Below are 23,840 nucleotides of genomic sequence, written 5' to 3' on the forward strand. Positions count from 1 at the left end.
AGGGCTCCTCCAGCCATGGAAGCCTCGACAGTAAAAATGCTCTTCCTGTACTTGAGGCACTGGAGTAGTTCCAAGAGAGCCGTTCACCGATATGAGCTGTGTGTGCATGCAGGTGTTCATGGGAGGAGACGTGCCAGCCCTGTCCTGCAGCGGCATCACTTCGCCATGAACTCCAGTGTGTATGTGATCCTTGTCATTATGGGATACAGCAATACCTGTTAACCCAAACCTATGGCTGTCATTTCAGTATCTGAAAAAGAAATACTCTGAAAAATGCTTTGAAATTAGGTTTTGCCTCCTTTGTCTGCAGAAAAAGAAAGGGCAAACCTTTCTTAAGCCTTTCTGTTGTGTTTTAAGAACATGTTCCTCCTTCCTTGTCTGCACCTTCACTGTGCTGTTCAGTCATCAGCCCTATTCTGTCTTACTGCAGCTTCCCATGGGTAGTAGTACTTCCCATCTTCCTATTGACCCTCTGTCCCTGCTCCCTCCACATACACCTTCTCTGCTAGGCCATGGAGCAGTCCCCAGCTATGCCTCTGCTACTCAGCTGTGTGTACGGGAATATTGATTTGACAGTGTGTATGCTCTGTGAAAAAAATCAATATTTCAGTAGATTGAGCAGAGTGTGCAGCAGTGTAATGGAGCCTAGCCTGCTAATGTAATGTGCAGGGGTCCTCATTCGGAGATTGAGGTCAGTCAGAAAATGGAAATGTGTTTTCTTATTTTATTGTGTGCTTCAGGTATAATGTAGGCGTTTATGTTCTGGTGTTTAACTTACACCACGCAGTTACTTTTAAGTCATATACAACAGAAGGTCACATATTGCAGGTGACATACACAAAAAAGCATGCCACAGATACACAATCCATTTTTTTAAAGCTCAGTAAGTCCCCTCTTACCTTTATCCATCATATATCTATCAAACAGTTGTGAGGGAAAATGCATAATTTTTGTTTCTGCAAATAAAAATAATCTTCTATTGTTTGGCGCAAACTTGGCTTCTGATTATGTAATGAAACATGCAGTACTTTAACAAACTCCAGTATAGCGACATGTATTGAAGAGTATCATAAAACAGGCATAAATGAAAAGAAGGAGGGAGGAGAAATAACCAATGTATGACACAAAACCAGAGTAAAAGCTCCCACTGATTTTAGTGGACCTGGGATTTTAGCCAGAATGTTCTCCATGATACATTTTCCACTTTTAAAACCATTGCATCATGCCTTAAAACGTAGCAAAAGTAATTCCTGAAATGACATGAGAAACCACAGCATTCTCAGGCTCAGAGTCAAGATTAGTGTAAGCTAACTATTGTTTCACAGCTCTGGGGACACTTGATACGGTTTTATCTTCACTTAATAATTTTATTTGCTGGTTTTGTCAGAGGCTATTTCCACCAAAATCTCTCACTGCAGCAGTGAGCACAGATCTATACTACAGGCAGCAGAGTTTTATGTTTGTGCATGCTACAATGCTTTGTGCTGAATTTAGCACACATTTCAAGATGCTACGGGGGCCCTCATGTTCAGTCAAAAACGCAAAGCTATTTATTCTTTCGTCATTCACGTTCTTAATTGGAGACTGATTTGGCAGTCGTGGCTGGGGAGGCACGCAGGGCTGGAGCAGTAACATCTTTCAGTTACAGCTCTGGTTTAGGACATGACTCATGGAGAAAGCTCCCAAATGTAAAATACTGCTACCTACAAATGAACACGACACTGGGATTTCACAGAACTTGGTTGATATTCTTCAGTCACAGAACACAGATTTCTCATATATGTTTCACTGTGCTGAAGAAGTGCTTGTTTTAGTATTAACAGCTGCTGGAAACCTATGCACTCACCTCTCTTAAAAACATACCTCAAGACATGCCACATGTCCTAAAATATTCTGGCTATAGTTTAAAAAATAATACTGTAATAACATAAAATGTAAAAATATATTAAAATCACTATGACATAGTATTTTACTTGATCCTAGAAAGCTTTCCACAGTACAAGTATGATAAACTGCAATGGAAGTATTATTCCAATTGAAATTAGAAGATAAATCTCATAGCTGAAGATTAAGAAATAATAATTAGTCTTGCACTTTAAGAGTCCATCTGTTTTGGCAGCATGATTCCAGCTAAGAAGATTCAAGGAGGTAGTTACTATGTGAGACAGACAAAAGTACATGATATAGGGGACCACTCTGTGACGTTTTGTAAAGTAAAGCTGAACAGCATTTCACAGAATGTTAGTTTAAAAGGTGGGAGAGTTTTATGATATAATAATTTACATTTATGAACTGAAGACTCTGCTTTTCAAGTGTTTTCATCTGCCAGCTTTGTGATATATTAAATTAGGGGTGGGGTTTTGTGGTTTTTGTTTTGGTTTGGTTCGTTTGGGTGGTTGATTTTTTTTTTTATTAAGAAACTAGAACATTATTAAGAATTATTATTTAAATCTAATTGAAAACTAGAGTTATGATGGATGGAAAATTAATTTTCTCATTAGTTGGAGAACTTTTATGGTATTCGTACAATAAGCACTCAGCCTAAAGTATCAATCAATATTATAGAATGTTTTAAAACAAATGTAAACAATTTATATTATGACAATTTGTAGCATTACTTATTGGTAGAAGAAAAAAGATACGTAGAAACTCAATACCATATAATTCTAATTCTTAGTTGGTTTTTATCTGAGATTGCTCTTAATTAAATATGATTTGTGTTATATCTGTGTAATTCTGGTCTTCATTAGTATAATAAATGTGCATTAAAACAGCATTTTAATATCCTAACTGTGAAATTTCAATTGAGTAAATTAAGGTTATGAGTATTATAATGCAATATTTTGCTGAATGTTTTATTTCCTAGTGCTTAAATTTTCTTGCATATTGGAATCATAAAATTAATTGTTAACGTTAATAAATAATGATAGATAGTCTAAGTCAGCAGTAAGTCAGAGAAGAATCCAGGTTTCCTGAATTTCTATTCTCTCCCTAAAGAATAGACAAAGTAGATACTTCTTTCTGAAATTGTAGAGATGCATGACTGATATAAATACAATTTTAGCAGAACCTGAACATTACTAAAATAAGACAAGATCAAGCGTCAAATCAAAACGTGAAGGTACAAGGACATAATGTAATGAACTTTCATTCAAGGCCAGTAGAAATCTTTCTATTGACTTTAATAAAAGTGTTATCAATTCATAATGTGCTGGCATCAAGTGTATGAATAGCTCCATTAGTTAAGCAGCTAAAGCTCATAACAGCTTATATGTTAGAAATGTGCAGAATCAAACCCTTCATGACTCCTGAAAAACCTGCAGGGAGTCAGAAGGGCTTCGTTTACATTATAGATCCCAAATTGAGTGACTCTGTCGTCCACAATTTAAAGAATTTATAAATGGATCTGCAAGGTGATCACTGCAGGGTTAGTGTAACACTATCTGCAAAACCTTCGTATTTTGGAAAGCAATGGTCATTCCAAAATATGATTTGTTGAGCATTAAAATGAAATTAGAACCTTTCTGGGAAAAAAATGCCAAAAAGGCATAAAAAGACAGCAGAAGCCAGTAAGAATACTACCTTTTGCCCTGTTTGATGATGCTCAGCTTTGCATAGCTGGCCCAGAAAGAGATTAACAAATTGAATTGTTGGGGTTTGAACCTCTCTTGCGCATTTCCTCCAGGGAATGCCTAAGCACTAAGCAGCCATCTACTTTGAAGAAAAGAATGGAAAGTTTTTCCCCCTCTCTCTCTTTTTTTTTTCTTTTTTTTCCTTCCAGAAATTCACTTCTGAATCTGAGAAGCCTTCTTGCTGGAACAAATATTTTCCACAAAAAGGTTCCATTTCATCAAGTCAGCATTTTTGCATACAAACAAATAGACTGTGGGAAAATTCCCACCAAGCTTTACTTTGCAGTCTTTCAGAAAACAATCATGCAAGGGAGAATTATAGGAATGGCATTTACAGAGGCATACACATATGGGTCTCTGTTGAGTTCACACACAGTGACATGGCAATATCTAGGACAAAGACTTGAAGGCATTTAACCTTTCATTTTTTAGAGCAGTAGAAATCTCTGATACAAGAAAATCAGCCAGAGATAAATAAACAACTGAATTCTGTACCATCCATTCACAAGCCACCATTTATTCAGTTTATAAAAACTTCAGTGGGGATTGTGCTGAAGCTTGTCAGCAGAGTCTGCAGGACCAGGACTGAGAAGGAGCAACCAAGAGGTTATTGACGTAACAGGCCCAAGTGTCTTGAGCGGTGTGTCCTAGAAATGGGAACCAAGGGTCATACAGCTCAAACTGGCCGACAGCTACTTATGTAAGTAGTCTCACTGAATTCAAACCTGCCCTAAAAAGGCACTTAACAATCTACTGGCTGCAACAATGTGAAAAGAAGGTAAATAACTGGAATAAGAGCTACGCAGACTGTAGTCAAATGTTTCTTGCAGAAATGGCTCAGATGATCATAAAGTTACCTACTTCTTCCATCTGTCCTGCATTGCATTGGCAGTTCAGTATAAACCAGTTGCTTTCACAGTGATGGAAAAACACTTGCATATGGTATTCCTGTGGTGAAAGCTGTAAAGGCACGCACCATCACTGCTATTTCTCCTGTCTGTGGCCTCAGTGTTTGAGTGCTACATTTTCTCACAGAATCATAGAACATCCCGAGTTGGAAGGGACCTGCAAAGATCATGGAGTCCAACTCCTGGTCCTGGACAGGACACCCCATGAGTCACACCATGTGCCTGAGAGCATTGCCCTAATGCTTGAACTTTGTCTGGCTGCTGACCATTTCCCTGAGGAGCATTTGGGAAATGAAAACTATTCTTACATACTGAACAACCAAAGAAGATAGAGGGTGGTGGAAAAACATATGTGACAGTTGTGTTGTGTGACAGTTTTTCTTATCCTCCTCCAAATAATTTGCCTGGCAAATCCCCTCTTTCTTTTTTTTTTTTAGTTTTTCCTTAACTTTTAGGGTCTTGAGCACAGGAACAAGCATAAAAAATAATATGCAGTGAACATTAAAAATCATAATATCTCTACCACTTTCATTTCTATTATCTACATCAAAGCATGAAATTGAGGAAGATATGGTTATGCAGGGTAAAAAAACAGAATGTGTAGCAGAAGGCCCCTTTCCTCTGTCTCTTTAAACACATAAATCACAAATTCTCAAACAATCTTTTGACACAGAGGTATTTGATTAGGAAAAACCTGCTCTAACAGAAAGGTTTTAGCTAGCTTGGGATGAAAGAGATGCTATGCTTCCTGGTGAATTCTGGAGCTGTGGGTCTTCTTGGGTCATACATTTCCAGCTCCCTTGGAGACTGTCGCAGTGCTGAAGGCTCAGCAGCTTTGGTATTCATCCAAGATGCAGCGTGACTGCTCCAGAAGGTACTCAGCTCCGTGATCATATTTGAAACATCAGCTTCTGTCTCTGAGGTAGCAGGCTGGGTATGATGAGTCGGAATCCCACTGAATGAAGCATCATACAACCATCCTTCAGAAGCCATCTGTACCTCCTCCAGAACACTGTGGCTTTTCATTAGCAGTCTTGGAAGAAGACGTGCACTCATCAACACCTCCTGGGAATTTCTGAAGAATACAGTTCAAAAGTTCCCTCTTTCACTATTTCCTTATTCTAAAGCAGGGAAAGTATCTTTGCCCTGTCCACATCTTAAAGAGGTGACATGAAGTTTAGCACCTTAAATTCAAAACATTAACAATCTCTTAGACTTTCACTTCTGCTCAGACCTGATTTATAGCTCTCACCTTGCAGGACATATAGTTCAAATCATCATCCACTTAGGTCCACAGGAAGAATCTTCAGGCCAAACCATTACAACAATCTATTACTCTTCTGGCTTTTCTACACTACCAGGAAATGTCAGTGAATGCCAAACTTTTGCAACTGCAAACAAAGAGAAATGGATATTCATCTCTACCATTACTTTCATAATTAGTTGAGCAGGGAAAAAACAATCTTACCAGGAAATCCCCACAAGTCTGAACTACATCTGTCAGCTTTGCTTGCTTGCCAGTTCTTCTGATGAACGACAGGAAATATATTCCAACTCCAGCACAGATTGTTCAGAGGACACAAGACAGGCTCATTAGCACTGTAACCTGCAGGCAGTATGCAGACACAAAAAACCTTCAGCCTTTGGATAGGGCAGGACAGATGCAACCACATGGGCTTGCCTGATGCAACTGGATTATGTATTCATGTTCATGTTGATCATACAAACCCAGCTGTGGCTCTTTATCAATGCACACGTGACCTCAATAGAGCAGGCTCTTAGATCCCAAGCTCACGTGCCTGAGAAACCTGGATAGTGCAGGTTCCCCTGCATGCAATTTCCCAAAGAACTGTATTTCTTCCATGCTGGAGGGTAACTCTGCAGTAAAACTACTAATTGATGCAGTCATCAGATATTAATAGAAACACTTGAAAGAGTGGTGTAGTTGCTGTGCAGGACTTGCTAGGCACAGTAAGTCACGATATATCACTTTTTGAAAACAATGTGATTTTGTCAAAGCCTGCTGTACAAGACACCATAAAATGTATTAAAATAAATATTCTGATTAGCTGAACAGTGTATTTAAAATTAAATACATCAGAAAGTAAATTAGGCATATTTCATGGGTCTGGATGTTTCTGTTCCCTCTAGCTAAATTCCAAATCATTAAATGAAAAATTTCACTAGGCTTATTAGTTGGTTATCTATAAAATGTTAAGGAAATTTATATATGCCCTATTCAGCTGCTTTCAAATAAAGGCAATAGAAGCTGTTTGACTAAAGTTTTTTTTTTTTTCTCATTGAAATACATAGAAATATTTATGTTAATTTCATCAAGTGAAGGAGGCAATCTTTATAAAAGTTTCCTTTTGAAACAGGTTTCTTGAGTCCTTTACTGTAAGAAAAATATTTCTCTTTAGATCCCACCATGGCACAATCCTAATTTTATGAGATTAGGAATAGCCTGTCAAAATTCTGAAACACAGGGGGATCCTAATCATGAGCAGCTTGTTCCCACTAGAATAATATTTCCTATGTTGTAGGACAGCAGTGGGCTAAGTGCTTCATTTGCACCTCACAGAAACGTGCTTTTCCTCCCCAATTTCTCAGCAGAATTCAACAAGACACTTCCTCTGGCCCTTAGCAACAGCCCTTAGCAAGGGCTGACAGAGAAGTACAAGCAGCAAAGCCAGGACTAGCAAAGAGCTATTGATTCGTGAATGAAAGAGAACATTTTCTGAAATTAAAAAAAAATCATCTAGTCACAATAACTCTAGGACAAGTCTAACTTTAGGACTAGAAGCAAAAAAGAGCAGGCAACTTGAACTGACATTGCTCATGCTGGCATTCCAAGAGTAATATTTTCATTATGATAAAATGTTCTTTGACAATCTCTCCGGTGAATTGGGCACAAACATGCTTTTCTTCTACATTGGTCGTGCCTATCTTCCTGTTCCACCTATTTTTATACTACTAAAAAATATTTGTTTAGGCAATGCAAACAAAATCCCCTCTTCCATGTGTTTAAGTTCCCTTGCTGTTTATCCTATACTGTAGTACAGGACCAGCAAGACAGATTATAATTTAGTTTCAAATTAATTTTTTTTGTCTTCTTTTCAGTCTCCCCTCAGAAAAGGAATAATAAAACTTGCCCAAAATGTTAGTAAACATGTAGGACCTGGATGGAAGTTCTACGGCACCCCTTCCCAACAAACACACCAGCAGAGGAGCATACACACATATATAAATAAAAACATATTTATGGAGGTGGACAGTCAAGTGTGTTTTGTCCAGAGAAATATTTTTGTGTGCAATAATATATAAAAATCAACCCAAATTTGCATATTATAAAAAATATATGTATATAAAATTTCTTCAGCCATTTTTAAACTTTGATTCCCAAAGACAACAGGTGAAAAGATGTGATTAGAGATAGTCTCTATGGATCTTCATCATAAATTTCCATGGGTTCTTTTGCCCATCTTAATCAGGTGATAATTGGTCTAATTAACATTTTTCATAGGAGGGAAGTAGTCTGTGTGCTTTTCAACGCTGCTCCAAAAATATATAGCAGTATTACGTGACAAAATGCATTGGTAGCAGATATATGACTATTGCTTGTTATTATAAAGCATCAGCTGTGCATTCATGGGCTGCACAGAAGACAGTCTCTATCTGAAGTCCTGTAGAGTATCTGTAAAGATTTATGTGACTTTTTTTCCCTGCAGCTTATGATGTGGCAGAATGACCGATTTATGATGTGGGTGGAACTTTGTTCAGCACATGGAAATGCCTCCGCTCTCCAGATTATGTTCTCCTGTGGTAGGCAGTAATGCTTTCTGCCCTCCATATGGCCACCATGTGCCAGCAGACACCAAATTGGTATGTGGGTTAAATGTAAAATAACCACAAGAGCTCCTGAGCCAATAATTACAAAGCTCCTTTTGATATGGTTAGTGTATCATTATCTGTACTGTGCAATAATAAAACAGAGCTCATGTTGTCCCTCTCTTCTCCTTCAGTAGCTGCAGAGCTCATTGCAGAACTATCATAAACAATTGATGTTCACAAAGTGCTTTTAGGAATTGTCATAGCAGCAGCAAAGTGCACACCAAAATTGCAGTTCTAATTAGACATTAGCTTGAATAAAATACTAGATAGGACTAAATAAAGGCTTATTCTGTGCATTCACTAAAGACATGTATCTTGCATCTTGGTCTGAGCTGCTCAGGCTCCGGGATAGATGAGCTGGTTTGTAGGGCATTGCAGGTGTTAAAGTCTCTCTGTCCTTTTAAAGCCTAAATTATCAAGTTTTAGCGTTCTGTACTTGTGTGTTCAAGGAACACACAGCTCTGTAAACACTGCTAGTTCCCACTTGTATCCAGGTGTAGTTCAGGGCTTGAATATGAGTTATTTTGTAATTTTGGCCTTGCCACAAGTATCTCAAAAACTAGTCCCTGTGGTTTTACCCAGCAGCTGAGATAAACTGGGATTCAGAAGCAAATGCTTCCTGGATATGCTTAGCTTTAGGCTTAGGACAAGTCGTTCTTAAGTAAAGAGCTCATGACTATTGCTTTGCTTTGGTGCACTAAATTCCAACATTTTTGCAAGGGTTTTTTATAGCCCTGAGATTTTTGAGAAGGTAGAATTTAGTGCGAGGGATTTGTTGAACAGGGAGTGCTTAAACTGCTTTTCCTCTTGGAAAAGTACACTTGGCAAATACGGATTATTACTTGTCATAGTTTATAATAGTATTTTATGTGTGATTTTGACTGACCAGCTGTGTTAAATGAAAACAAATGGGACTTGTCACTCACTTGTCTTCTGAAAATGTCGTTCAGAGCATTCTAGCTGTCTGGTGCAGGATGGGCTACCTGCTCATCTTCTTGCAACATCTATAAAGCAATAGATGAGCACAAATCTCTCTCTATCTGAAAATGTACAAACATTCCCATTAATCAGGAATAGGGAGGTTGGTGCACATACAAAACCCAGTTAAAAAGTAACTCACAAATGGGATTTTCAGTTTTGTTGCCTATTTGTCACTTGTAACACCTGACAGTGTTCCAATGAGCTTTAGCATTTTTCTCCTTATAGAGTATGAAGTATATTAATATGTCATTAATTATAGTGTATTAATTATTAATTGTGTTGAATCAAATAATAAAAAAAGTATGTCTGGGGTATACAAAGGAAAACTATGTGTACATATAGATGTGTACAGGGCGGGTTCTAAGAGACCTGCCCTTAATGCTCTGTAAAGGGCCATCATTTTTTCAATGCTTTTGGTGTCATTTTTTGATCGAGGACTTGTAAGGACTCACTGTGATCAAGGGAGTGAAGGACCTCTCAGTGGCAGCTTCTCCAGCTGTGACTTCCACCTAGGCTGCGCATTGTGGGCACTGTAAAGCCAACAACATGACATTTCATTGACAACCATGTCACTCATCAGGGGAGGCTGCAACTCCTCACATTTAGTATGAAAAATTCCAGTTCAGCTTTAATCTTTATTAAAACTGTCAGGCAACACTTGCAAAAAAAAACAAACAAACAAAACAAAACAAAAAAAAACCACCAAAACAAAACAAAAAACCAAACAACTTTCTGCTTTACATTGGTAATTTCCATGTAATTACAGTTGTATTTGTATATATAAATATACATATTCATACACATATAAATTTATATATAAATACAGTTGTATTTGTATTTGTAACTAAAATGCTAGCCATGACATTTCTACCCTTTTTTTTTTTTTTTCCAATCTGTTATAAACCAGTCATTGGTTTCCTGACCTAGACAGCTCCCGCGGGTATCAAACACCCTCTAAGTACTGGATTTTTGGACTGGCTTTCTGATTTGGCTGACAAGCACGCCAAATCACACACAGGGAAACTGCTCCAAACCAGGTTGGCAGAGACTGAAAGCTACTACTATCTGGAGTCTGTCCAGAGATAGATGGGAATTGCAGTAGTTTTGTAGTCTCAGTCAAGTTCCTGGCTGACCAGTATCTGCATCACAAAGCCACCACTATACCCTTCACTTGGCAGTAATTAGTACTTTGTTAACAATCTCCATAGGGAAATGGTTAGCAAAAAGCACAAGAGAGACCAGAGAGTGAGTGAGTGATGGGGCAAACAGCTGAATATCCAAAATAGCTAAATGCAATATCAAGAATGTGTTGAATAAAGAGGAACACTCACAGTCTTCATATGCACAAATCCATGACATCATAGGGGCCACGAAGTCCTGATGGAACAAATCAAGGAACTGGAATAGGGACACAGTTACAGCTTTTTTCTTTTTTCTTTTTTTTTTTTTTTTTAAAGAAAAAATACAGGACAAAGCATTTAGACATGAATACTTGCTTACCATTTCAGTGAGAGCTAAGAAGCTGGCTTCTTGACTGCCTTTGAGTTAAAATGAGGTGAGAAAAGGAAAAGATGTATGTGTTGTTGGATGTGTTTTGGCGAAAACTAGTCATGGAGAAGAATACATGAGGGTCCTTTGCTTGAGCAACTCATAGAGATGTTTAATAGTCAACCTTGTCTCTACAAGGCACTTCAAATAGCATCACATCCTCTGAAAAGCAATAGAGGAGGACACAGACCATTGTCAAAGACTTGGAATATACTGAGGACAGGTTTTCCCTCAGAAGGTGTGGTGTGAAGAGACATAATGTTTGGGGACACAGCTCAACTGAATGTGATTCAGAAAATTATGAGGGGTTGCTTAAAAGGGTGGAAGGTAATCTGGGTGCAAGAAGGCAAATATGAAATGACAGACCACTATTTTAGGAACAGCTTTACTATTAGGGATCAACTACATAGGAGCAGATTTCTAAAAATTCATAAGCTGGTGTGGAGGCTCTTGAGAAGATAATTGAAAGGATAAAGGGATAGGGGACCACTGGCAGATACTGAAAAAAAAATATTAAAGGTTCTTCAATAAGCTGTTCAGATACAAAGGGAAAAGAAAGCACAATTGCAGGTTGATATGGTATTCTAAGGCATATTTTAGGTGCCTGGAAATAAAAGTCCCATAGAAATCTTGGAAAACCAGGACACCTCTCCATGTCTGACTATATAATATGTAAGGACAAAGCAGAATGTTGGGGCATACAAAGAGTTACAAATAGTAGGAGGCATAAAAGGCAAACAGAAAATGCTACCAGAACATAAGATGAGGAAAGAAGTACAGCAATATAGCAGAGAGAGCAAATAACAGGCTGCACAATAGAGGCCAAATCACCCATTGTTTCAGTGTTCACTAAAGAAGCTTGCTATGCACAATGCCTAATAAAATTAGTTTAAACAAAACAATACAGGGTCAGGCCAGGGCAGAGAGGGAACAGTTAGAAATGCTTATCTAAAGCAATATTCAAGGTCTGACCACATTCACCAAGAAGTGCTGGAGGAACAAGTCACAGTGATGTCTGAGCCATTAGAACTTGCCTCAGAGTGTGTTGGCCTGAGGAAAAAGGGGGCAATTTAGGATGGAATAGAATATATATAATTATAAATATAAATATAGTACAACACCTGTCTGTTGGAAGGGGAAAAGGAATTACAGAACAGTCAGCCTACCTCTGACACCCAGAAAGAGACTCCAACAACTCCCTGTACAATATGCTTAGAAACACTTTGAGGAAAAGGTGTTAAAAATTAAAACCAGGTCACACCAAGTCAAATTGGTTTCCTTCATTTCCCAGATAACTCACATTCATATCATTCAATATGCTGTGTCTTTGTTTTAGCAAGGGTTCTGGCATGACCCCCTGTGACATCCAAGTCTTAACTGGTTAAGTGCAAGTAAAATCACTGTCTAATGGACTGTACACAGAAAATTGCAGACACACATGGGTTTTGTGACACATGGGTGATAGTTTAAATGCGATCTCACCCAAAGATCTTATTTATCTGCTTTCTACTTATGGATGATATGGGTATTGGAACAGAGAAAAGACTTAGAAAATTTGCAGGTGATAGTGAGGAATAGGGACAGGCGAGTTTTCAGGTACTTGGGAGACCAGGATCTGAATTCCATATAGTCTTCACTCCAAATGGAGTGCAGTAAAAACATATCTAAAACATTATTCTTGGGAAGAGGAAAACAAATGAATATTTAAATAATAGGAAATGAATGCAATATTTCCAGAGCTACTGAAGAAAAAAAAAAGTTAAAATTATGATAGATTTCAAACTTAGTGAACTAATAACATAGCACTGTTACATGTATTAGGAGCTAGACTGTGTGTAAGAAATGGGGATTGGGAAGTTTCAGCAGAAGTCCCATTTACAGCTCCAGGTGTAAATGTTAAAAACACAGGTGAATTAGAGAGATGTAGACAGAATCCACAAAAGTGAAGGGAACATACGAAGAGTGGTGGGAGAGATTGGGATGCCTCCTTCTTGAGGGGAATGACGAGGAGCATGACATCAGACTTCCAGTGCATAAGCTTGTCACAGGAAGGGTGGTGGTCCACTGGAAGCTGGGAGGACAAAAAGAAGTGAGTTTTGTTGGCAGCAAAGCAGATTTTGGTCTTCCAGTGAGGACAAAATCCTAGCTGTGAATCCATTTAGGCAAACACATTAATAGAGGCTGAGGAGTTCTCCCTCCCAGGAAAAGGATTGTGTTTTGAATATGTATATCAGCAAGAAGTCTACAATAAACCAATCCAATTTAAACCAAATTTTCTTTTGGAACCAGGGATCCTACCCTGACTTCCCCAACTAATGGAAGGATTACTGGCAGCCTGCCTCACATGTTTAGTCAACACTATAATTATCATTACCTACAGACTCACTAAGTTCTGATTTGCCCTCCACTGAATGATTGGTATCCTAGTAACACTTTTTTCTTTTTACCTTTTTTTTTTTTTTTATATCAGTTATTTTTAACTTTGCATGATTTGTCAGAGCAAAGACTGAGGACCTTTCATGCTGTGTAAAGTCTATGTTTTACCAAGACAGATAGTTTTTGTTATGCTGTTCAGGAGATCTTGGATCATACAACTTGTTATTCCAGTTCAGAGCAGTCATTTCACCCCAAGTTTCCTTCTCCACAACAACTGTTGCCTTCACAGTATGTTCCTAATGAACGTAGAAATCAGAGAACAAGAAAGATTGCTTCAACTCAATTTTGCTTCCACTCCAAACCAATCTTGCTCCCTCCCCAGGTACACAATACAGTTATGTCAGGCCAAACAATTTGAGTCTCAATTAGAAAATTATCATTAGTCAAAGAATATGGTGATTTCTTTCCACACACACATCAACCATGATATAACAAAAGCCACCACATCCAAGGTCCATGACTCCCTAAATCCACCTTTGTCTTAGGGGAAGAGGAGCACTAGTTCTGCAGTGTCCCTGATCCCCTCTGAATAGCAGTTTTTATGATAAGAATTTGCTGCCTGGATCTTTGGCTTTGGAACTCGTCTCTAGAACTGTCTTATGTCCTTTTATGATGAAGGCCAATGATTAAACCAGCTGCCATCATCATCACTTCATTGTGGGGATTGGTACCTTTATTAATAGTCTGCATCAGATCAAGGTTGTTTGGAATCTCTCCCTGGCTGAAGGTACCTACAGGAGTGCAGGAATCAGAGCAATGTGAGGTGATGGCCAAGATCTACCAGACAAATCAAGGTGCAAAATGAGTGGAACTGCTCAAGCTCTGAGCTTTGCCGTGTTTTCTAGCTTTTACTTTCCCCTTTGGGTGGTCATGGGTTTTTTTTACCCCAAAACACCTTGCCACACCATACTCCCATTTTTATCTGATTCATAACATTTCTGCATGGCTAAGGAAATTAAACAGTGATGCCCACAATCTGGTTCTTGAGTGCACACATCTTGAAAAAGGAGTGGAATCCCTCTCTTGTCATCACTAGTGGACTGAGGACCCTCAGCTTCACCTGCAGGTTCTGCTTGTTTCTATGCTCCTCAAGCAACTCTACTTTATCATTGCCTGTGAAAGGTTATATTGCTTCAACATCAGATTTGCTTCCCTGTTACTTCTCCCAGGCAGGACTAGACCAATTCAGGATCCTCACTGATGGCTGTGAGTGAAGGGGCTGGCACACAGAGTCATCACAAACATTAACTGATCTTGGCTAGTAAGGAATCTCCCGAGCCAAATCCTGCCCCTACCCTGGATAGAGGCTCATGGCTCCTGGAAGCCCATGTGAGTGAGAGCTGCTGCTGGGTGACTGTGTCGGATGGATGTGCCAAGGAACCACTGACTGCTGCTTCTTTAAAAGCACACGTTTCCTAGGTTATAGAGAGAGCTAATTTCTGCCTACAGAAGTTCTTTAAATATGCCTTTATTATAGATGGTTTGAAAATATGTATTGAGAACCAACACTACTAATATGTGGGTAAATTATAATGTATTATATGAATGTCTAGTCACAAGCATGGTTGCCCAAAATATGAAGACAATTCCTCTTTTCTGTGGATGAAGTCAAAACAGAGGAATCAAAATTTGATGGAAAAAGAAACTCACAAGTTTCAGACATGAATCCTGCTATATTTCAGAGATTTCATATTTGTTGTTTGACACTGTATCTTGAGTGAGACACTGAAAGTAGACTTTTCCAAGAGTCATCTGTGTTGTGTAGTCCTTAAAGTTTTCTACAATTTCACATGGCAGCATGTTAATAAAGTTTGAGCATTGGCACTTCCATCACCCCTACTTAAAATGCATTTTTTAAAATACAGGGCCAAATAAGTCTGAGTGCAAGAAAAATATCAAGAAAAGACTTGAAATTAATGGAAACTGTCCAGATAGATGTCAAAGAAAAAGCAAGTTGCAAGGAAAAAATAATCTTATCCTGCCCACGTCAGGTCTTAGAAACTAAATTTCTGTTTGCCATTTCGGCATAACTATGAGCAACCATATAATCATCTAGGTTATCATTACTCATTTGTCTGCAACACAGTCAGGGTGAATGATGGCAGCATCCGAAGAAAGATGCCATTAAAGTCAGTAGTCTCATTATGAAGTTATTTAGCTATTGCACACCGAAGATAAGGTACTCTCTGCTCAAAAAGCTGCATTTCTGCTTTGCAGACAGTAACAAAACTGTGCAAAATCACAAAAGGGATTGTGTGCTCAAAACTTCAGAACAGACCACTAAAACTAGGACAGTGCTGTGAACTGGGCTGCCTGTTAATGTACTCCACAGCTGGGACTGTACACATGGTGCTTGCAAACATCCAGTCTCAGAGCTGATACCTCCCAACATAGCTGCCATTGTGCTCCCATTCACAATGAGGTGAGCAGGGAATCAAAGCAAAATCAAATCAAATCAAATCAAATAAAAGCAAAACAGAAGCTATTAAATTTTTATAGAGTCCCTGAGAATACTGTACCTCTACTATGGTGTAAAAAAAAAAAAAAAAAAAAAAACCAAAAAAAAAACCCAAAAAACCAACAACAACAGAAAAAGAGAAATAAGCAAATAACCTTTTACTCAATTTAGAAAATAAAAAACAAAGAGAAAATTACTTGTTCTTATAGAGGTGATGCACCAGGTTATTATGCCCAGTTAATTTGTTTTAAACTTTGCAGTTTGTAAAGGCTCTCAACTATTTCTATTTTGATTTGCTGTGAGAGTTTTTTTCATCAGAAAGTAATCATGTGCTATAACAAATTGTAGAATATGAAAGCCAGATGTCTTACGTATTGCTATGACTGTTATCGGCTTCCCTCCACCTAAACATTATAGTTTTTCTTTACCCCAAGACAAGAACATTTCCTAATCTTTCTTTTGGCCCCTAAACAAAGACAAAATTTGACTTGAACAATGGAAGATTTATCAATTGTTAGAATCATATAATCAATAATTTTCAAAGAGAAAATGTTGATAACTGGATACTTGCCAAGCACCACTCTCTGGGAAGGAAGAAATTTGTAGACAATCTTTAAGGGGTGGAGTGCACATCTGTCTTTGCACTAAGGACAACTGGTGAATAATAATTCAATCCAATATTTTTATTTTGCCATTAGTAAAAAAAAATAAAATTTTGCTGAGGGTTAAATTCTGATTCTTGTCATGCCAGTGATGAGATTTCTCTAAGCTCTCTTTGGATCAGAGTTTCACCTGCAGGAGCTTATCACAAGAGTGAATTATTTCTCAATCTGTTGTTTCCTGCAAACTGCCCAGATAAAAGGACTTTATTCATTTAATGTATGGTCTTATAGGGATGTCAGAGACTGCAACCTGTAGCCAGAGAAAGAAAAGAGGAGGAAAACTTGACTTCAAATTAGACATAAGAAGAGTCAGTTTTGTGGCAGTGAAATAATCCTAAAGAATGTGGAGGAATTGTTAATGCCTGTGCAGCTTTGTTTCAACAGGAGATGCAGCAGAAAAAGAGCAAAGGTAAGTTGCCCAAGTAATATCCGCTTCAAGTTCTGCAGTGGTCATGGTACATTTGTCACTATTATCTCTGTATTCAGAAGAAAAATGTCCTTAGCAGGGTCTGATACGAGTTTTGCTTCAATTGAATGACACCAGAAGCCTAGTGTCTATAAATCTGTGGTCAAAAGAGGAGCCAACACTGGAAAAAAATTATTAATTTCCAAGTTCTTTACTAACTGTGCAGTGTAACCTGATCACAGAAGGATGAAAAGGTTTATATGATGTGTCATCATCACAGGAGGACATAATTTGTATTGTGTAAGAGATGTTCCCTGACACTAAATAGCTATGTGTGGTTTTTTCCCTGGGCACCACAAAGGGAGAGACATGACTGTCTAAAAAGAAGGCTAAAAGGGATAATGGGGTCAGCCAAAATTCAATTTCCAGAAAAATACTGGAGTTATTTACAAGCAGCTACAATAAAAAAAGTGAGATAAATAACAGCTGACAATGATTTGTTAAAAACAAATAGGACCAAAGCAACTAAATTTTTGGTGGGGAGTAAGCCATGTGAATACTGAGAAGGAATATCTCATAGCTTTAGTAAAAACTCCCTAAAAGGGCCAGTTAAGTAAACAAAAGCACAAACAAAACCAAAAAACAAACAAACAGAACAAAACAGAGAAATAAAAACCACCAACTAGAAAAAAGACAACAAAAAAACCTCACCAAAGAGTGGAGACACAATTGTCCAGAAAACTACTCAGGAAGTATTCACTGGTTCTTCAGAGGGTCTTAAGGTGCTTTTCATCATTTTTATTTGTGAGGTGGAAACTGTGCATGAATTAATATTATAGATGGAAGGCTGAAAGGAAGAAGAAGACCCGTAAAGGATCTCAACAAACTAAAGAAATTACCTAGAAATAAGATGGAGTCAAATAACAAGATTTTGCAACTGCAAAATTATTATGGCAATAGTGATTAATTGCAAAGAGAAAAGATAAATATTAACTGGGTAGGGAAGAATTCTGTAGAAAAGGATCTGGGGTTTGTTGTAGATCACAAGTTGAATAGGAGTCGACAAGGACCCACTGTTATGAAAAAGATAAATATTACAGTGGGATGGATAAAGGGAATTATTGTCTGGAAGACATATATTCCACTCTACTCAGCATTAATAAAACTTCAGCTGGAGGTCTGTGTTCAGTTTTAGGAAATGCATTTCAAGAAAGCTGGGTTTGGAGGTCTTAAAATTGGGGATGTTTCACCTAGAGAAAAAAAACCCAAGTAACAAAATTAAGTCATAAAGTATTTTATAGAATACTACTAAAAGGAATGGGATGATCCGTTTCCCATGTCCATGTAGGATGTGACGAGGAATAATGGGCTTAAAATGAAGAAAGAATTGAACTAAATATTAGAAAAAAACTTTTTCTAACTCTAAGGGTAGCTAAGTACTGAGCTGGAAGCTTTTAAGAGTCATTTATGCAAACCACTGAGGCACCGGTATAAGAACTAGATGATTTTCACAGGTCCCTACAAGCCTTATTGTCTGTGACTATGTTCATTTGGAAATGCCTGAGCTATTGAGGTAATAGATATTATCAATACCTTGTAAAAAAAATTCAAATATTTCATATTCAGATGAAAACTGTGCGTTCCAACATCTGGTTTTGTAATAGCTGCCATAATAAATTTCACCTACTAGTGAAGTGATCCCGCACATTTCCCTTTGCCATACAAAGCAGCATTTTTTCAATATTATTTTCCAAGTGTTCATTTATGACTGTATCTTCTGAAAGGAGCTCACTTTCTAAAACCTGCAGATGCTTTCATTTGTCTAACAGTTTTGAAGAAACTCCATTGAAACCCATTTAGTTTTAGTATGACGGAAAAAGCGAGAGATCATTGCCAGCTACTTTAAGAAGGAAGTGGTTCATTTTCTGAGGATAAATATACTGTAATACTGTACATATATAAATATATACATTTCATATTTACAGTAATATTGTATACTTACATATGCAATAATACTGCAGCAGGCAGTGAAGAGAAGGACCCTTATATTTTATATTATCTGTGCCATCCCTTGCTAAGGCAAGCCTATCTTTTACAAAGCATTTTATAGCAGATTTTAATGATTGCTACATATAATGAATGGTTGCATATGGCTGGAGGGAAACATTAGCTCGACACACAGGGTGATGTGAGCAGCCCTTTCATGTTTTATGGTTTGCCTGTCATGCTGTTGCTCTTATACAGTTCTTTGAACACAGTATATAAAGTACATATGCCAAAAAGAAGCTGTGTAGTCATTCCAAAAGAGCAAGAGGAAGGGCAGGAAGGAAATACCTGCCTGTTAGATATATCAGATGAGAATCACTTCATTAACAGTGTATTCAAAGGCTAAAGGGGAAGGATGTTTGCAGCCAGCTATCTCTGAACTCTTGAAAAGCAGCACACACAAATGCACCAGCATAAGTGGAAGTGAGATCCTCTCTGCCAGCACTCCTGGTCTTTCCTGTCACCCACATCAGTTTCAAACAGGTGTAAATCAGTGTCCAAAGCTAATCCTGATTTCTATCAGTGTGGAGGAACAATCTGAACATTCTTCTCTTCTAAGTCTTGCAGACCTAGTGGTTGTCTATAGTTATGTCTAGTATTATGAGATACTCAGAAATGTGAGACTGTAGGGTTGTATAAGTAGCTAATTTGTTTTATGTTTCACAGTCTGCAGTGGAAGAAAAGGAGCACTAACAGCACAAGAGACTTTTTCCTCTATGTGTCTGTATACACAGGTACTGAGCCATCTTAGACCATTACAGCTACTAACACAGTCACCATCACTGCCACAGGAGCCGAGTTCAAGGGAGCAAGGGGTGGTAAAATCCCTAGGTACAACTCCCAGACTTGCCTTCCCTGCTCAGGCTGGCTGAACATGATCTTACATCCTTGCTTTTATCACTAGCTTACCTGATGCACTTTCTCCAGGAGCTGCAGGTCCTTTCTGCTGTGACAGCAGTGTGGGGTAACACAGATGTTGCCCAGCAGCAGTGCCAGCTCCTACCTGTCCCTTCACCACTGCCACTCTCTGTGGGTCTCGTGCTGCATCCTCCCCATGGCGCTACAACTGTCCCTAAAACTGGACTGGGGAACTCAGCTGGGTTAAAAATAACCTTTTCTTTAACAGAGTTATTTTTAACTCGGATCAGTTCCCCGATCCAGGTCACCATGTAGCTGCACAAATAGTTGTGCCAAGATTTGCCAGCATATTTGCAGAGTGGAAAAAATTTGATAGAGGAGGGAAGGAGAGTTTGATTGTGGGGAGAAACTACTAAGAGCCTTCTGAGAGCTTTTGAGCAGGCACACTGTGTGTCCTCATCCAGGGTCCCCAGGGAGAACGAGGCCCGAAAGGCTTTGTGCTGCCTGGATGATGAAGATACCTGGACAATATCCATGGCGCAGTGTTTTATGTTGCTGTTGTGGCTTAGGAAAGGTGGATGGCAGGACCTTTAAGGCCATTAAGAATTTGGGCACAGTACTTTTGTCACCAGCTTTATCAGCCACTTTGCTCTTGTGGTACATATGGGCTTCATAAAGAGCTGGTCCTATGCCAGTTTACGGTACGATTTTGTGAACTTTACAGAGCGTGTGTATAACTGATATCCTCTACAGTATCAAATATCACGTGTTAGAAGCTGCAACTCAAGTTTAAATGTATAAGGTAACAGTTTAGATTAGGTGAAAATGGAATAGCCCCACAGGTGGGTTCGGTATGAGCTGAGCACAGGAGAGCTTGTTCTTCAGATTTCTAGGCTGGAACAAGGCTGCCATGGGTAGGTGCCTGTGTAGTCCAGAGCAGGGCATGTGAACTAGCCCACATGGCAAGTGGAATATTTTGAGACTGTGCCAGTAGTAAATATGAACCAGGAAGTAGCATGCAAAGTAAATGAGGGAGACAGAAAGAAAAATCAGCTGCTTGTGCAAGTGTGGGAGTTGGTAGATGTAAGTCAGGCCATCCAGGTTTGGTACAGCAGCAGGGAAATTTCTGCCCAGGAGGGGAGAGTCCAAGGTACAGAGGCAACACGAGTGACCATTCCCAGACCAGCCTTCCACAAACCCTCAGAAATCAGGGTGCTGCTGGGAGATAGCAGCCCCAGTTCTGACAGAAAAAATACTTCAAGTTACCCAAGTAAACTGGAATAAGCAGCTGCCACGATATCCGGTTTTTACACTTTGACTGGAATCATATTTCACATGTGCCCTATCTACAGCCTTTTGTTTCTGAGCTCATAACTAGAACTCTTGCTGTAATTCTTGCAAAATAAACCATTTCCTTCTTCAGCCTTCTTCTTCATTAAGGTTATTTGGTGTTGCAAAGTGAGATAAAATAAAGATGCTGCTACAGAAGTACCAGAGTCAAATAAAGTGAGATAGCATCACCCCAAGGGGACTGCTTCTCAAGGTATATTCAGGGCCAGGCACTTCCTACCTCATGCTATGTTTTGGAAAGAAGTTATTGCTGCCAAGTATGTCCTTTACCCCACCCCATTTCTTTCTACTGCAGAAAAATGAAATACCAAACATAACTGCAGGCAAATCCCCAAACTTCCAATAAGCAAATGCTGAAATATGTGATCTCAACAGAAACTGGAAATCAGAATGGTATTCAAATGAGGTCATATTGGAAATTTGTCTTCTTGGAAGTGGTTCTGAGGCAATATTGTAAAATAAACTTTGTAAGCTCCCCACCTTTCTGAAAGGTGGCTAGCAAGGACGCAGTAAAGAGATGCATCTTTCACTGATTGCAAATTTTGAAGTGAAATTTTAAAAGTTTAAATTGTGTTGCCAGGTGCTCATAAGGAAGAGCCATCTGAAGATTTAAATAGGATTTAGATGCAATGAAGGTGTGCTTCAGACAGGTCTCAGAAGCCCATGGTTAAGCATGTCTCAAAATGTCACTGCTCAAGAGTGCCAGAATGAACCTCTAGCAAGGTCAGCTGTGTTCCTGACTTCTTTTGCTCCAGAAGCCACTCCAGCATATCAGGACACTGTGATCAGCACAGTGGGGACCATATTGCTAATCTCCCCATTTTGCAGAATACATGTGTTCTGTGGAGTGTTTTTTGCTCTGAATCAGGATGTTTGGGAGTTCAGATCAAATGTTCTTACCGAGAGAGTCAGCCAGCTAATCTCCATGCCAGGAAATGAAGCCATCTGATGTCCTGAGGTGAAGCTATAGGAGGCTGTATGAGTCCAGAACAACTTGAAATCTGTTTTATAAATAAATCCTCATTGGTTTGGAATGTCTATTTTCTACCACAATCAGTATTACCTTATTTTTATTTCCAGGCCTTATCAAGGGGACAAATGCAGAAACTGCTACTTATAGGTATGATTTTACAGATTTGTAAGCTGTTTGCAAAATGCTGTTTGCAAAAAATCCAAATGCTATCTGAAAAAGAGAGAGTGACACTATGTACTGGCAAGCTGTAATTTGCTATTCTGCCTCTGAATCTCGTGCATTGCAATACTGCAAATAAAGATCCTGGAGACTGAGAGAAGCATGTACATGTACATGTTTGTTTGGCTCTACTGGCAATGACATTAACCTCAAACAAATGAAAAGTTTCAGCTAAAGAAGTCTTTTAAAATTTTATTTGTGTCATTAGCACAATAGGTCCCTGTCCTCAGATCTTTTGGACAATGTGGGAAGTCCAAAAGTAAAAATACTCTCTTCATTTTGATGATGTTCTGAAAAGAGTATCTCCAGAAGATGAGCGTAGAACTGCTGGCATAGATAACTTATGCTTCCACTGTCCAAGGGACTTACATTCCCCCACTGACTAGAGAAGGCCCCAGATCTTAGTGTGAAGACACAAAACATTATTAGATCAAATGTGATTGCTGCTGGTGCCAAAATGGGAAGAAGATCCATTTCCCTCTTCTCAGTTTTGCTGCTGGCTCCAAGTTTCCTTGTTCACTTACCTTTGTGCAGGGTCTGGCATCCAGCAGGATCAGCCATAGATCTCAGCTCAAGAGCCCAAGAGAGAATTAAAGCCATCAGAAAACTGGGCATAGGTATCTGCCAGCTTTGTGAGCTGAACTGGTCCAGCTCAGTGAGCTTACTCAGCTCAGAGTAAGTCCTGTGACATCACACCAAGACAATATAGATGTATAAAAGCAATAATGTCATAGGAAGCTTGAAAGATTTTGGAGGCATTTGGACCATTTAAAGTAGCAGGATGTAGTTCCCCCCCATCATGTGTAGCTGCCCAGAATCCAATAGGGAATTTTTGTGCTAAGGAGCCAATTGCTCAGGGTAAAGATGCCAAGGAAAGATGCTGAATTCCCAAGCCATGGTTTGTAGAAGGGCTCTGCATGCATGACTTGCACTGGCACAGAGACCAAAAGAGCTAAATTTGTTCAAAGCAGAGCACAAAGCAGGGAGTTCTCGTGATACCAGAATCTTGACTCAGCAATTAAGAGGTCCAGTTAAGGGCCAAGGAAATAGCAAATGTTTTGTTTGCTGACTGGGCAGTCCCCACTACCCAACCTGCAGGGTGAGGAAGAGGCATCTCAGCAACGAGGGGCACTTATAGTAAGGTCAGGTCATCTCTGCCTCCCTCCATACACAGCTCATTGGATTGTGTTCAAAGACTACATGAGTGACAGCAGCACCATTTTGGGGTCTCAACCACCTTTATCCAGAGAAATTGGGAGGATTTATAGACTATACACTAAAAGGCCTGGAAAGGAAGACCTCTGTCTTTTTTGTCTTTGAAGTTAATATTCTTTCTTCCCTTATCACTAGAAGTCTCACCAGAGCAGAGAATGAATTTCACCATCAAAACATTAGACAGCTGTGTAAAATAACAAGTATTTTTCCAAAGAGGAAGCTCAAATGTTTCTGCTCAAGGCAATTCAGGATCAAAA

At 38.9% G+C, this 23,840-nt stretch overlaps 1 long non-coding RNA gene across 1 annotated transcript; it reads right to left on the minus strand.

The window, feature by feature from the left end:
- Positions 1–5,149: 5,149 nt before the first annotated feature.
- On the minus strand, positions 5,150–10,475 carry LOC128786148 (uncharacterized). Its single transcript, XR_008430190.1, has 6 exons — positions 10,336–10,475; positions 9,865–9,942; positions 9,358–9,471; positions 6,009–6,146; positions 5,793–5,931; positions 5,150–5,615 (listed from the first exon to the last, which is right to left on the minus strand). It is a non-coding gene; the product is annotated as an uncharacterized LOC128786148 (long non-coding RNA).
- Positions 10,476–23,840: the final 13,365 nt, after the last annotated feature.

This window comes from Vidua chalybeata, chromosome 1, assembly GCF_026979565.1.
Source record: "Vidua chalybeata isolate OUT-0048 chromosome 1, bVidCha1 merged haplotype, whole genome shotgun sequence".
In the NCBI taxonomy this organism is placed as follows: Eukaryota; Metazoa; Chordata; class Aves; order Passeriformes; family Viduidae; genus Vidua; species Vidua chalybeata.